General features: G+C 39.5%; 2 non-coding genes across 2 annotated transcripts; one reads left to right on the top strand and one right to left on the bottom strand.

Annotated features, from left to right (window-relative positions):
• The first annotated feature begins 8,868 nt into the window (after positions 1–8,868).
• Positions 8,869–8,940, top strand: Trnaq-uug (transfer RNA glutamine (anticodon UUG)). The gene has a single exon. It is a non-coding gene; the product is annotated as a tRNA-Gln (tRNA).
• Positions 8,941–12,399: 3,459 nt separating this feature from the next.
• Trnat-ggu (transfer RNA threonine (anticodon GGU)) lies at positions 12,400–12,471 on the bottom strand. The gene has a single exon. It is a non-coding gene; the product is annotated as a tRNA-Thr (tRNA).
• Positions 12,472–12,791: the final 320 nt, after the last annotated feature.

The following is a 12,791-nucleotide window of genomic DNA, read 5'->3' as shown; positions in this document are numbered from 1 at the left end:
AAGAAAAAGTAATTGCAAAAAAAAATTAAGAAAGATAAATTCAATAGCTTGCGAAAAAGAGCTCTAATTAAATGTAACAACCATATTGATTTTTGTGGTCTAAAAATATCCAGTGACAATAAGTTATATTTAACCATATAACTGTCTTTTACACACTACATTAATTACGGAGAATTTTAAAACAGTGTACAGTGAGGTCACAAGATGTATAACGTTCACTTTTTTTACCCCCAACAGTTTGCAGAAAGTAACCGAAATTCGTGAAACAGCGCTCTAACCTGTTTGTCTGCACAAGAAGATGTCGGTTGTCGGTCGGTTGTTGGTCAGTTTGTGATTCTACATGCGCTGGAACTATTATTTAATACTTTGTGAATCTGCAAAAATCGTATTGAAATACGAAACCGCCATGCTGGTGCAGCTAACCAAGAAACGTATTTTCACAAAACACAAAAACTCGCTTTACCGTCTTGGCAAAAGCACGTCTTGAACTCCACTCAGAAGCGTAATAACGTTCATTTTGCCACTTTTACCACAAACTTATTACACTGATCGACGTCGATCAATCCAAAAATAGGGATACTTCTTTAGAGTCGACAACAAAATGAAAGGGAGTTTTGTTAAACGATGAAAATATTTCGTCACTGGAATTAAAGTTTAAAGGATATATTTCTGTAAAGGGAAGTGCCAACGAATATGTTTGTTTATTTTCTGTGACGAGGCGAATACAAAGAAAAAGCGAAAGACAATTTAGCTTGCTATGTTGACAATGACAAAAATTAAGATAGCGGTTATATACAGGAAACCATATTTAAAAAGAAAAGTATCCGCTATGGAGGGGTGACCGATATACGATTTTTATCGATCCATTTATATTGAGGCTCAGATTTTTTATTTTTATTAGTTTAGATGGGACATCAGTAAAGATGTAATATTTATCGTTCAAGACGGGTAATTCTTAAACTTTTCCCCCACTCGACTAATTTTCCAGGCTAAACTTCCACAAAAAAGGCGTCCACTAAAATGAAAGATTACCCATAGTCGTGTGCTACTTGCTCGTCTACTATATGTGTGTTGTTCATATGGTAGCTTAACATGTGCACGTGGTAACGAGAGGCTGTTAAAAGTTATATACGCCTAAAGTGGCGCACCACACTTCACACGGATGCGATTTATGGCTTGTCTGTACTCATCACGGTACCGCTAAAGGAAAAAAATAAACCTTTTTATGGGAATTTATATCGCAAAATAAAACAATGCTTGCTGACATTTTTTACTACGACGGGATGACAACTGTGTGTTTGTTTTAGTTACAAAGTTAATTTTAAAAAATGTCTGCTACGTCTAAAGTAAACATGTTTATTTGAAGTTATTAAAAAATGCATATGGCGATACGAACAGATTTTTCTGGGTGGGATAATTGACAAATCTTTTCGCAATGAGCGTCAAAAAAGTGTACAGCGAGATTGTTTTCATTGCGAGTAATTAATCTCTTCTCCAAAGTCTTTTTCCAAACAAAAGATTGAACCAGCGTTGAGATAGAAAGTTCAAAGTGTTCACTATTACGCCACAGAAGCGAACTTGCGACGAAGATGGGATTCACACCCACGGGGGCAGAGACCAATGGATTAGCAGTCCATCGCCTTAACCACTTGGCCACCTCGTCTGTTTCTGTACCACGTCTATTTTATGGAAAGCTAACTTTGCTGAACCTGTTTCGAGTCACGCAACCTTTTACCAACCCAAACAGTCTGATTTAATGTTTTGTTAAGAAACACCTGAGGGAAGGGGTGATTTATCTAAAATTGAATAACCCATATTTAAATGCGTTTAAATCATTTCTTCAACTTTTGCCGGGTTTTTGACGGCACTCACTCTTGAAAGGAGACTTGGCGATTTCCGTGGCGCGTTGGTAATGCAATTTAAAGTCTATCAGAAAACGTCCAACGTGGGGCTTGTACGCAAGTTCCTAAGATTAAGAGTACCATGCTCTACGAGACTGAGCTGTAGGGTTAACCACAAAAAAAGTAATTAAGTAAAGACAAATAATCGACAATCTTGAATTATGTAAATTCTTCTCAAGCGAAACTTTTATTTGACGAACCTTACGCTCGACTTTACCATGCATGCTATGAGCACCAACAGGGCATACTTTAAATTCGACTGCCTCGTTTTGATGAAGCTGATATTTAAATGTTAACAAAATCCAATCGCATTGATTCGCAACCTTTCACTAACTGACTACCTTCATCTGGAAGGAGTACTTTTGGATAAATGCAAATCTTGTGAATGCTTGTAGAAATGCAGAAGTGCTGTAATCTTCCATCACCTTGATATTAACCGTTGACGTTGCTGTACAGCAAAAAACTATCAACCACATTTTGACAGTGGTTCTTCGATGATGCATCGTATGAAAGAAATAGACCTGAAAGATCAAGCTGCCTAATATAAAGCACAGGTGCAATAGTCAGATTGTGTTTTGATACAGGTCCCATCACCACTTCCAATGTCCTTTTCTCCAAGTACCTGCATCTTGCGCAAGCAGCTTTCACCTTTTTTACCAATGATCTTCCTTCAATGATGAAAATCTGCTTTAATACATATCTCCATGTTGTCTCGACCCCTGAATGACGTACAGTTTTGTCATGCCAATGAATATCGTTTACAACACTGTATGCTATCGGTGAATGACTGCTGGGACAAAAAATGTTGTTGATGACAGGTCCTTCATAACTTTTGTTGCTTGCCCAACAATCATAACTTCATCTGTCGGAAGAAACCTTTCAGAGTAAAGAAGAATTCCATCCTTTTCGTGACTGATTTTTTCGTACTGATTTGACTTTGGGAATTGCTTGATTTCCATTGTTGCCTTCTTGTGGAAATAATTTTCTGCGTCTTTTATCTCCACATCTGACAGCACAACGATATTTTTGATTTTTTATGATTGATTTGATGAAATCTTGTTTAAATTTTTTATACGAAAATTTCGTATAAATCTGAAAACAATGGCGAGGATTCCTACCACTACTTTCCAGCGATGTCTGTTGGGATCGATAAGGTATTTAGAAAATTGGTATCTGTCAGATATCTCTTTTGTGATGGTAAAATCAAGGGCTAGGTATGTGGTTTGTGGTTCTGGTTTCTATTTCGGTGGAGTTTCCCGTTTAATCAATTGAAGATCTTGGTTATTTAGAACAATTTCCTTAGCATCCATCATTGGAAAATTGGACTATTCACCTGTCATCCACTCGAAACCTCATTCAGTTAGAACATTGCTAATGGAAATACATCTTGGGTACCAATATCTGCAATCATATCTTCTGATCTGACATATCTCCATTGATCAATAGATGTGAATCTTTGAATTTCTATAACTCGATTTCTTACGTATTGCTTTAGAGCTTGATTTTCATTCGCTAACCAGTACAGGGCAGTTTGGCTGTCTGTGAATTTTATGGCTTTCTTGTGGATTTTATGAAGAGATCTTCTTATCACTTCACCACAATGTGTATTGATAATAGCTGCGAATAACCCTGCTCGAGGCTGTCACATACCGTCTAGAATTAGGCGAGATTTTGCAAAAATAAATTGAGAAGAAAACCCCTTACTTTTTCTTTTGAATTGAATGTAGATGGCAACACAAACCAGTGATTGCCTGGCATCTCCAAAATCTAATGTGGATGCGTCAAGGCTTTCCGCATCATCTGGAACAACTAAAATCGGATGTTTTTTATTTCATCCATCATTTGAAAGTGTGATATCCAAATTGACCTCAAGGAATCGGGTATCATGTCATCCCAATCCAAAAAGCGTTTAACAAGTTCGTGCAGATCTGTTTTCATCGTGGCAGTAATTAGAGTTAACATTCCTGTCAACAGATGTCAAAGATTTGTGCCACCTTCGATGCGCCATTCCGTCTGGTGAGTTGCTCTGGTATTTGTGTGATCTGCTTCACTTTGCGACCACGACGTGTCTTTGCAAAGTTAAGATCTTTGATATCGAGGGAACTTTCATCTACCTTTGGATACCAAAGGAGACCAGACATACATAGCGTGAGCCCAATTTTCTTGTGGCTTCTTCTCGGATATTGTGACATCTTTGAGTGTGAATCCACCACGATTTAGAACTAGTTCCAGTTCATCTACTCTTTGTAACGTTTAATCCATTGTTGGACAGCCTGACATACAGGCATCAACGCATATGTATTTGCAGACGGTTTCATATACCTCCGGGTGTGGTTCTTGAAATAATTTGGCAGTTTCTCGCAGACCACGTTCTGCCTGATTTCCAGATGATTTTACACCATAGATGATTGTCTTGATAACTTTTTCCTTTGGCGGTTTAAATGGATCTAAGTGCTGTTGCCACAAGTATCGTTGATAGCACCAGTCCTCTTCACGACAACATTATACATTTTTTGTATATCTGTATGGAATCCAACTTTGTGTATTCTCCATCGAATGAAGATTTCGACTTGATTGTTCATGTTATTTCGACCTTTGGCAAGGATACTGTTAAGGCTGAATCCAGTTAATGTTGGTTGTGATGCATCGTATACAATGCGACATGGTGTTGTTATTGAATTATCTTTCCATGCAACCCTCCAAGGAATGTAGTTTTTCATTTGATTTTGAGCAAGTGATGTTTGGATATTGGCGGGCAGATTTTTAACATTTTCAATAAAACCAAGCGAGTGAAGTTTGGCCTCTGATTTTATAATTGATTCTTTATCTGCTTGATTTTTTTTCAGTCGTTTCAGTTGTTGGCAGCATACGTTTAGAGCTTTGTGTCGATTCGGACTTAAATTGATACTTGGGTCTCCCATGAATGGAAGGTTAGCGATCGTAATGCAGATTGTGATATCAACATGCACAGATTTATCGATAACCTCTTGTTTTATTTCCTCCTTGATTGACAGCGATTCATTTTGGTCATGGTTTTTGCAAGTTGAACACGTACGACATTTTTATACAAACATGTGGTGATTATACTCAAAGTCAAAGTTAATAACGTCATTTAATGAAATGTCAAATAAATCATTCTAATATCCTAACAGGGAAGCATCTGGGTTTACTTGATACCCATCCTTAAAAAGACAATGTTGATTTGATAGAAAGGATTTGCAATAAGATAAATGGTGATACCTTTCAATTTGGGTGAATACTTCATACCGCCCTCCAATCACACTACCATCAGTATTTCTAAAATGTGATTTATAAATTGTTAACCCGGATGGTATCTGGTATACTGCTTCAGGAAAGTATTATAGGTATTTAATTCCCAGCATGAAGTCTGTTCCTCCACCGACGAATGCTAACAAAGAAGGTAAGTTTCTTACATCATTTCCTGATCGACGGTATGATTCTTTAAAATCAGAATCTACTTCTCCACCAGGTGGGTGTTTTGGGAACGCTGCTGTTATTTGTTCCATGCATACTCCTGACATCACAGCATCTCATCCATTAGCAAGTGACAGTCTGACACTATATATTCCATGAGATGTTTTTGTCGTGATACCTCCGACTCCACCAATGGTTATCAGTCCAGTACACTCCTGAACTGTACGTTGTCCAAGCGTATGAACAGCATTGAGTCTGTTTATATAATCACCACATCCTGTATCGTAGAACATTGAGTGTTTGTGAATATCAATCTCGATTGTTTGTAGCATATAGATTGCTTTATTGTGTTCCTTTTTGTTGATTAACGTTGATTTGTAGTTAGAGCTTTTGGTTGCTTCAACATGGTGTGACAATTTGATATCCTTTGCATAAGAACGTAATTCAACTTGATATCGTCTCAAATACGTCTTGTTTTGTAGATGTCGAGAACATCTTGATTTTCTTCGTTTTCCTTGTGTTCTTCACACACAAGAATATGTTTCTTTCTTGGGTACTTATCATGCAAAGGATGCTTACAAATAAAGTCCCTTTGACAATGACTTTCTTTGTGTTTGCCTCTGTTCATTTCTGCACCTGGAAAAAGACACTGAGAAGAGAGGTCTTTAGATCTCAGCACTGAAAATCTTTCAGCTGGTGACATATTGACAAAGCGTTCACAAACAAAATACTGTACAATTTTTTGCTTCATGACCATTGGTCATTCTTTCCAGTATAATGCGACTGTCGGTTACCATTTTTTGATGGAACTTTTCTTGGTTCTAGTGTGGTATCTTGAAGTAGGGCTTTTTGTTGATAAAATTTGATTTCTTTTTCTAAGAATGTGATGAGTTTATTCCACTTACTTTCTCCTATTAAATCATCATCACAACTAGCAATTTATAGATCCTTTCCAGACCATCACCATAGAATAACTCATTTTCAATTCTGTGACACTTCGCTAAGTGTATCAGACCCTTTACGATGTTGACAATGTGGCTAAATCCTTCAACCACCTTTTTCTGGATCCTTGTGCTTCAGTTCAGTTTTTTTCAACTCGGCCAATTTCTTTAATAGTAGCGTTTTCTGATCTCCATATGCATCTTCAAGTCTCCTCCAGATCTCATTGATATAGTTACATTTCTCACCAGTGTCAACGCTGGGTGTTCTAAAGAGTTATTCTTCAGAAGATCTGGTAGAACAGCGTTAGGTGTGGATCTTAGGTACAATTTTTCGAAGTCAATTTAAAATGTATAAATATCACAAACACTGGGATAACCTTTAAACACAGGTAATTTTATATTCAAAGTTTATGAGTTAAACTTTTCCACTTTTGAAAGTTCTCTATTATGATATTCCTGATCACGGGTTTTAATATAACAGTGTTTGAGATCAGCAAGTTTGTCATACCTTTTATTTAGATCATCAAAATTACCTATCCTTTCCCTCTCGCGGTTTCGATCATTTCTTTAAAGGATTTTCTTAATGTTTCCATCTGGCTTAACTGCTCCGGCAAATCCTCTTTTCTCCTTTTGATTTCCTTATCATCCAAGGTGGACAGGGATGATGTGAACGATTCCTGTAAATAGAAAATTAACTGAATGATTTCATTGGCGAAGAACTTCAATCTCTGTCGCCGCTCTCTCTTCATTATAACGAAACTCTGCATGCTTTTGAACTTGAGAGTATATGATTTACCATACGTTCCTTCGTAAACTTCCTTTCAGTTTGCCAATAGCTTCCTGTGTTTTCGCCTATACTGGGTGCGTAAATTTTCCATTTGCTTGATATTCGAACCTATATCTTCAATTGATTCGCCATAATATCCGGACTGGTTTTCATCCACAAAATCGTCAATGTCAACAGCTAGTACTGATTCATCGATTGATAATAATAAATAACTGGATCTGAGTTTTTGCTGATACTAGTGTCTTCGGATGCCATTACTACAATTTTTCCATCTACTGGTCTATCTTGAACTTGAGAAGAATTTTTCTTTATAGCTCCAGTAGTATGTAATAATTTGTAGTCAATACGAACTTTATCGGCGATCCCTTCACTACGCCTCATTAACATTTGCCTGCTCTTTGAATGTAGGGTTAACCAAAAAAAGACAAGTTTTGCTCGCACTCTTGATGCTTGTAAGGATGTGTTCAAACTACAATATATAAGAAAAATGTATGTAGTGAATATTCAAAAAAAGGAAATATAACAAATATTGATAAACTATAAAATGCTTACCAGCATGCCAAGTGTGAGAGCTTTAAAAAATAAACTTGATAGAATTTGTGAAAGATTATTTAAAACTTTTCTTGACATTGATTTTATGACTTTTTTCTCAACATTGAAAAAGAGGTGATCACTTCAGTGACTTCAAGTGAACAAGTGAACTGAAAATATGTGCTTTTAAATAAATAAGTTAAATTCCCTAAAGAGTTACTATACAATTAAGTTTTATAACTGACACAAATTGCCATATAATTGACACAAAGGTGATTAAAGTTTTACACCTAATATACACTTGGGTAACCAACTTGACAACACTATTTGAACCACCGCTGTTTGAATGTAGGTTTAACCAAAAAAAACAAGACGGGCCGATTCATTATTGGGTGCCGCTACTAAAGCCGTCTTGGACTTACGCGATAATTGACCACACTAAAGATTACGTAAAATTAAGCCACTTACGTACTCCTACTGTTTTGGCTGGTAAAAGGTTACGTGACTCGAAACAGGTTTAGCAATGTTAGTTTTCTATAAAGTAGACGTGGTATAGAAGCAGGCGAGGTGTCCGAGTGGTTAAAGGGATGTACTGCTAATCCAATGCGCACTGCCCGAGTGGGTTCGAATCCCATCTTCGTCACACATTCGGTTCTATGGTGTAATGGTTACCACTCTGAATCTTTGAATCCAATGATTTGAGTTTAAATCTAGGAAGAACCTGACTTTCTTTTTCAGCTTTGATGTAATCTTTTTTTAAAAAACACCTGAGGAAGGGATGATTTATCTAAAATTGACTAAGCCATATTTGAAAGCTTTCAAGTCATTTCCTCAACTTTTGCCAGGTTTATGGTAGCACTCATGCTTAGAAGGAGACTTGGCAATCTCCACGGTGCGTTGATAATGCAATCCAAAGTCTATCAGAAAACGTCAAACGTGTGGCTCGGACGCACGACCCCGAGAATAACAGTGCCATGCTCTACCGACTGAGTTACCCGGACTGATTCCTTGTTTGGTGCGGCCATTAAAGCCGTCTGGGACTTACGCAATTATTGACCACACCTAAGATTACTTAAAATTGGGCCACTAACGTACTCCTGCTGTTTGGGCTGGTAAAATGTGGCGTGACTCGAAACAGGTTCAGCATTCTTGGTTTTACATAAAGTGGACGTGGTACAGAAACAGACGGGCTGCCCGAGTGGTTAAGGCGATGGACTGCTAATCCATTGGGCTCTGCACGCGTGGGTTCGATTCCCATCTCCGTCGCACATTTTGTTCTATGGTGTAATGGTTAGCACTCTGGACTTTGAATCCAGCGATCCGAGTTCAAATCTCGGTAGAACCTGACTTTCTTTTTCAACTCTGATTTAATCTTTTGTTTAAGAAATACCTGAGGGAAGGGATGATTTATCTAAAGTTGATTAAGCCATAATTGAATGCTTTCAAGTCATTTCATCAACTTTTGCCAAGGTCATAGCAGAAAGGAGACTTAGGGACTTCCACGGCGTGTTGGTAATGCAATCCAAAGTCTATCAGAAAACGCCCAATGTAGGGCTCGAACACACGACCCTGAGATTAAGAGTCTCATGCTCCACCGACTGAGGTAACCGGGCTGATTCGTTATTAAGTGCCGCCATTAAAACCGTCTTGGACTCACGCAATAATTGACCACGCCTAAATTTACTTAAAACTCGGCCACTCGCGTGCTCCTACTGTTTGGGCTGGTAAAAGGTTAGGTGACTCGAAACAGGTTCAGCAATGTTAGCTTTCCATAAAGTAAACGTGGTACAAAAACACACAAGGTGCCCGAGTGGTTAAGGCGATGGACGGCTAATCCATTGAGCTCTGCCCGAGTGCGTTTGAATCCCATCTTCGTCGCACATTCGGTTCTATGGTGTGATTGTTAGCACTCTGGACTTTGAATACAGCGATCCGAATTTAAATCTCGGTAGAACCTGACTTTCTTTTTCAACTCTGATGTAATCTTTTGTTTAGGAAACACGTGAGGTAAGGGATGATTCATCTAAAATTGACTAAGCCATACTTGAATACTTTCAAGTCATTTCTTCAACCTTTACCAGGTTTGTGCCAGCACTCATGCTTAGAAGGACACTTGGCGATTTTCACGGCGTGTTGGTAATGCAATCCTTAGTCTATCCGAAAACGCTCAACGTGGGGCGCGATCCAACGACCCTGAGATTAAGGGTCTCATGCTCTACCGACTGAGATGGCCGGGCTGATTAGTCATAAGTGCCGCCATTAAAGCCGTCTTGGACTTACGCAATAATTGACCACACCCAAGATTACTTAAAATTCAGCCACTCGCGTACTCCTACTGTTTGGGATGGTAAAAGTTTGCGTTACTCGAATCAGGTTCAGCAGTGTTAGCTTTCCATAAAGTAGTCGTTGTACAGAAGCAGACGAGGTAGCCGAGTGCTTAAGGCGATGGAATGCTAATCCATTGGGCTCTGGCCGCGTGGGTGCAAGTCCCATCTTCGTCGCACATTCGGTTCTATGATGTAATGGTTCGCACTCTGGACTTTGAATACAGCGATGCGAGTTAAAATCTCGGTAGCACCTGACTTTCTTTTACAACTCTGATTTAATCCTTTGTTTAAGAAACACGTGAGGGAAGGGATAATTTATCTAAAATTGACTAAACCATATTTGAATGCTTTCAAGTCATTTCTTCAACATTTGCTAGGTTTATGGCAGCGCTCGTGCCTGACTTTATTTTTCAACCCTGACTTCATCTTTTGTTTAAGAAATATGCGATGGAAGGGTTGATTTATTTAAAATTGACTAAGCCATATTTGAATGCTTTCAAGTCATTTCTTCAACTTTTGCCGGGTTTATGGCACCACTCATGCTTAGAAGGAGACTTGTCGATTTCCACGGCGCGTTGGTAATGCAATCCAAAGTCTATCAGAAATCGCCCAACGCAGGGCTGGAACCAACGACCATGAGATTAAGAGTCTCATGTTCTACCGACTGAGAGAGCCGGGCTGATTCGTTATTAGGTGCCGCCATTAAAGCTGTCTTGAACTTAGGCAACAATTGACCACCCCTAAGATTACTTAAAATTGGGCCACACGCGTACTCCTACTGTTTGTGCTGGTAAAAGGTTACGTGACTCAAAACAGGTTCAGCAATTTTATTTTTCCATAAAGTAGACGTGGAACAGAAACAGACGAGTTGGCCGAGTGGTTAAGTAGATGGACTGCTAATCCATTGGGCTCTGCCCGCGTGCGTCCGAATCCCATCTTCGTCGCACATTCGGTTCTATGGTGTAATGGTTAGCACTCTGGACTTTGAATACAGCGATCCGAATTCAAATCTCGGTAGAACCTGACTTTCTTTTTCAACCCTGATTTAATCTTTTGTTTAAGAATTATGCGATGGACGGGATGATTAATCTAAAATTGACTAAGCCATATTTGAATGCTTTCAAGTCATTTCCTCAACTTTTGCCATGTTTATGGCAGCACTCAAGCTTAGAAGGAGACTTTTCGATTTCCACAGCGCGTTGGTAATGCAATCCAAAGTCAATCAGAAAACGCCCAACGTGGAGCTCGAACCCACGACCATGAGCTTAAGAGTCTCCTGCTCTACCGACTGAGCTAGCCGGGCTGAGTCGTTATCAGGTGCCGCCATTAAAACCGTCTTGGAAGGACGCAGTAATTGAACACAGCTAAGGTTACTTAAAATTCGGCCACTCGCGTACTCCTACTGTTTGGAATGGTAAAAGTTTGCGTTACTCGAATCAGGTTCTGCAATGTTAGCTTTCCATAAAGTAGACGTTGTACAGAATCAGACGAGGCGGCCGAGTGGTTAAGGCGATGGACTGCTAATCCATGGGGCTCTGCCCGAGTGCGTTTGAATCCCATCTTCGTCGCACATTCGGTTCTATGGTGTGATTGTTAGCACTCTGGACTTTGAATACAGCGATCCGAATTCAAATCTCGGTAGAACCTGACTTTCTTTTTCAACTCTGATGTAATCTTTTGTTTAGGAAACACGTGAGGTAAGGGATGATTCATCTAAAATTGACTAAGCCATACTTGAATACTTTCAAGTCATTTCTTCAACCTTTACCAGGTTTGTGCCAGCACTCATGCTTAGAAGGACACTTGGCGATTTTAACGGCGTGTTGGTAATGCAATCCTTAGTCTATCCGAAAACGCTCAACGTGGGGCGCGATCCAACGACCCTGAGATTAAGGGTCTCATGCTCTACCGACTGAGCTGGCCGGGCTGATTAGTCATAAGTGCCGCCATTAAAGCCGTCTTGGACTTACGCAATAATTGACCACACCTAAGATTACTTAAATATGGGCCACTCGCGTACTCCTTCTGTTTGGGCTGGTAAAAGGTTACGTGACTCGAAACAGGTTTAACAATGTTAGCTTTCCATAAAGTAGTCGTTGTACAGAAAAAGACGGGGTAGCCGAGTGGTTAAGGCGATGGACTGTTAATCCCTTGGTCTCTGCCTGCGTGGGTGCGAATCCCATCTTCGTCGCACATTCGGTTCTATGATGTAATGGCTCGCACTCTGGACTTTGAATACAGGAATCAGAGTTCAAATCTCGGTAGCACCTGACTTTCTTTTACAACTCTGATTTAATCCTTTGTTTAAAAAACACGTGAGGGAAGGGATGATTTATCTAAAATTGACTAAACCATATTTGAATGCTTTTAAGTCACTTCTTCAACTTTTGTCAGGTTTATGGCAGCACTCATGTTTAGAAGGAGATTTGATGATTTCCACGGCGCGTTGGTAATGCTATCCAAAGTCTATCAGAAGACGCCCAACGTGGGCTCGAACCCACGACCCTGAGATTACCAGTCTCATGTTTTACCGACTGAGCTAGCGGGGCTAATTCGTTATTAGGTGTTGCCATTAAAGTCGTCTTGACTTACGCAATAATTGACCACACCCAAGATTACTTAAAATTCAGCCACTCGCGTACTCCTACTGTTTGGGATGGTAAAAGTTTGCGTTACTCGAATCAGGTTCAGCAGTGTTAGCTTTCCATAAAGTAGTCGTTGTACAGAAGCAGACGAGGTAGCCGAGTGCTTAAGGAGATGGAATGCTAATCCATTGGGCTCTGGCCGCGTGGGTGGGAGTCCCATCTTCGTCGCACATTCCGTTCTATGATGTAATGGTTCGCACTCTGGACTTTGAATACAGCGATGC

Source organism: Hydractinia symbiolongicarpus, chromosome 14 (genome assembly GCF_029227915.1).
Source record: "Hydractinia symbiolongicarpus strain clone_291-10 chromosome 14, HSymV2.1, whole genome shotgun sequence".
Lineage (NCBI taxonomy): Eukaryota > Metazoa > Cnidaria > Hydrozoa > Anthoathecata > Hydractiniidae > Hydractinia > Hydractinia symbiolongicarpus.
This window is presented reverse-complemented; position numbering and strand designations above follow the sequence as displayed.